A 3261-nucleotide genomic window follows, 5' to 3' on the forward strand; every position below is an offset into this window, starting at 1 on the left:
GGAGCCAGCCATGTTCGATGCAAAAGCAGAGGATCCTTTATTTTGAGCTAGCTCGACTTCCCCTCCTGGCCGATGCAGCGACAGGAAGCAGAGTGAGATGGCATGGGAAACACAGGGTTTTAATAGGGGGTGGAGTGAGGGGACTGTGGGCCCTGCCGATTGGCCAGGCGCAAGCTGGGTCTTGTTACATAGGATGTGGTCATCTCTATGGCGCGCACGTCCCTGGATTGTCATTGGTTAGTTTAAAGAAATCCCAGGCGTGGCCAGCAGAGGCCTGGGCTTCCGGGGAGAAGGTACTTTCCTGAGCACATGTTTGCCCCCAAATGGAGGACACGGTAAGATGGAGGGCGTGGTCCTCGCCCTTTCACCAGCTGTGGGTGCCCGTGCATGAATCCAGATGTTCTCATCTGAAAGAGGGGATGCGGGGACTATGGTGCTGAGCTGTTTCATCAGGGAGACCCAATGAGACATCATTCTTCCTAATCCTGAGATGTTATTTTTATTATTTCTTTCTTTCATGAATGTCCAGTGCAGATTTCCAGAGGCTGCGTGGACGGAAGGGCACGGGGGCCGCGTGGACGGAAGGGCACGGGGGCCATGGAGGGCGTGGTCCTCGCCCTTTCACCAGCTGTGGGTGCCCGTGCATGAATCCAGATGTTCTCATCTGAAAGAGGGGATGCGGGGACTATGGTGCTGAGCTGTTTCATCAGGGAGACCCAATGAGACATCATTCTTCCTAATCCTGAGATGTTATTTTTATTATTTCTTTCTTTCATGAATGTCCAGTGCAGATTTCCAGAGGCTGCGTGGACGGAAGGGCGCGGGGGCCGCGTGGACGGAAGGGCGCGGGGGCCGCGTGGACAGAAGGGCCAGAGCTGAGGCAGAAGCTGAGAGCCAGACGCCGAAGAGGTTTGCAAATACCCAAGAGGATGTCACTCTTCTCACTAAATCTTTTAGGCAAATAGGTCTTTTTCATAAAAACGTTTATTTAACATGCAGTGGGTTCTTGTTCTTTTAAAAGGAAGGAATAAACATGGTTAGTTGTTTCTTCACTTCAGTGTCACGTGGTAAAGGCCTGTCATGGAGCCTTCCCGTGGCCGGGAGACCACGCAGCTGCTCGGTGACAGGCCTGGGAAGCAGGTGTGTGCGGGGGGCGGCCCTGGGACCCCTCGGCAGTGGGTCTGCGGGGAGGCGCCGTGACTGCCTGGTGGACCCTGCTCAGTGCAGAGGGCTCACCCGGGAACAAGGACTCCCCGTCAACCAATCGCTACACCAGTGGTTCTCAACCTTCCTGATGCCGCGGCCCTTTAATACAGTTCCTCATGTTGTGGTGACCCCCAATTTCATTGTTACAAATTGAACATAATTAAAGCATAGTGATTAATCACAAAAACAATATGTAATTATATATGTGTTTTCTGATGGTCTTAGGTGACCCCTGTGAAAGGGTCGTTTGACCCCCAAAGGGGTCGCGACCCACAGGTTGAGAACCGCTGCTATAGAGGGAGCAGGTAGGGGAGCCAGCCTCACCCGCCACCACCAGTGCCGCCTGGGCTCTGGGGGAGGCCTGGACCAGGCCCCAGTGCAGGGCCGGCGGCCTTCAGGGTCCAGTTCAGTCCTGGCTGGACTAACTTGGTAGCTTTGGCAAGTGACTTCACCTCTCTGTGCCTCAGTCTCCCCATCTGTCAAATAGTCAGGGCTGTAAAGATTCAATGACAGGTGCCCAGCGGGGGGCTGTTTGTTCTAAGCAGCAGCTGCCTCTCCTGCATGGGGCGGGGGACTCCAGGCTGTGCCTCCTCCACGCCCGACCCAAGGAGGCCCTGCCCGCTCATGACGTCATTGTGGGGAGCAGCTCCCCTCCCTTCGTGGCTTTCGGGCGGGTATTTCATGAGATCTACACGAGTCAGGTTAACAGGAGAAAATAACCAAATTCCGTTACGCACACACGCATGGGGAGCCCACGTGCACCAGAGGTTCAGCGACAGAAAGGGACCGAGGCGTGGGGAGGGGGCACGGCCCCAAATGTAGATTCTGTCAGAGAAAACGTGTCTCACGAGCCCACAGCATCTCCACTGCCTTCAGCTCAGAATAACCCACAGGCCCGAGTGGCACGTGTTGGGCAGACTTGTTTCAGCCCCCAGTCCCGCCTCGGAGCCCCCTGAGGGGTACCTTCTGGAAGCTGGGCTGCTCGGTTTCGAATGTCTGGCTCGCAGCATCTTCTGGCGCTGGAGCCAGGGACAGCCTGAGATCTGGTCTATAGCCGAGGTTCTCCGGGGCCTCCCGCCACCTAAGAGACGCCTCACACCCGAGCTGTGCCTGTTGGGGTCCCCTCCCAGCCCCCCATCAGCGCGGCTGTGTCCTCAGCGCTCCAGCCAAAATGGGGGGAGGACCTGGGAAAAGTGAGTTTGGAGACTCAGCCAGAGCGTGGGGGAGCCTGGAGGAATTCAGGATCCGTCCAGTTTTCAGGCAGAAACAAAACTGAAAAGACAGTGAACAGCCCCAGAATCCAGTACCCGCAGAGGTATACTACTGAAATACGAATTTCCTCTGTGAAATCACCCTCATTTTATCAAAGATAGCCAAATTAAGACTAATTCATTTGCAAAATAAATCAAGTTTCAATAAGTTTGGCCTAATTATTGGTATAAGTCCAGCAAGAATAGTAATTAAAACACATAGACTCTTTTATTTTTAAAATATTTTTATTAATTTGAGAGAGGAAGGGAGAGGGATAGAAACATCAATGATGAGAGAGAATCATTGATCTGCTGCCTCCTACACTCCCCTCCCCCACCCCCCATTGGGGATTGAGCCCAAAACCCATAACTCAGGCATGCGCCCTTTCCAGGAATCGAACTGTGACCTCCTGGTTCATAGGTCGACGCTCAACTACTGAGCCACGCCGGTTGGGCAAACCAATTAATTTTAATTTACTAAATATCTCATATTTGTAACACATACAGACACACACAGAGACACAGAGACCTTTTAGCCACGAGACAGGTACAATAATGCAACATTCACCAGCTTGTGAAAGAACCAGTTGGATCCACACTGAGGTTCTGGCAGATGGAACAAGTGAAGGCTAGCTGCTGAGATGGCTAAAGCTATTTCTTATTAATATTTATGGAGAAGACAATCTCATGGAAGCTATGGCTAGATCTGGGACCAGGGTGCTTCTATGTCAGCTTGCACTTTTTAACCCCGCCTCCCCGCTCCGCTGTCTTAGGAACGGAGGGTGGTAAAGCCATTCAGGCAGGC

This window comes from Myotis brandtii, unplaced genomic scaffold, assembly GCF_000412655.1.
Source record: "Myotis brandtii unplaced genomic scaffold, ASM41265v1 scaffold158, whole genome shotgun sequence".
Lineage (NCBI taxonomy): Eukaryota > Metazoa > Chordata > Mammalia > Chiroptera > Vespertilionidae > Myotis > Myotis brandtii.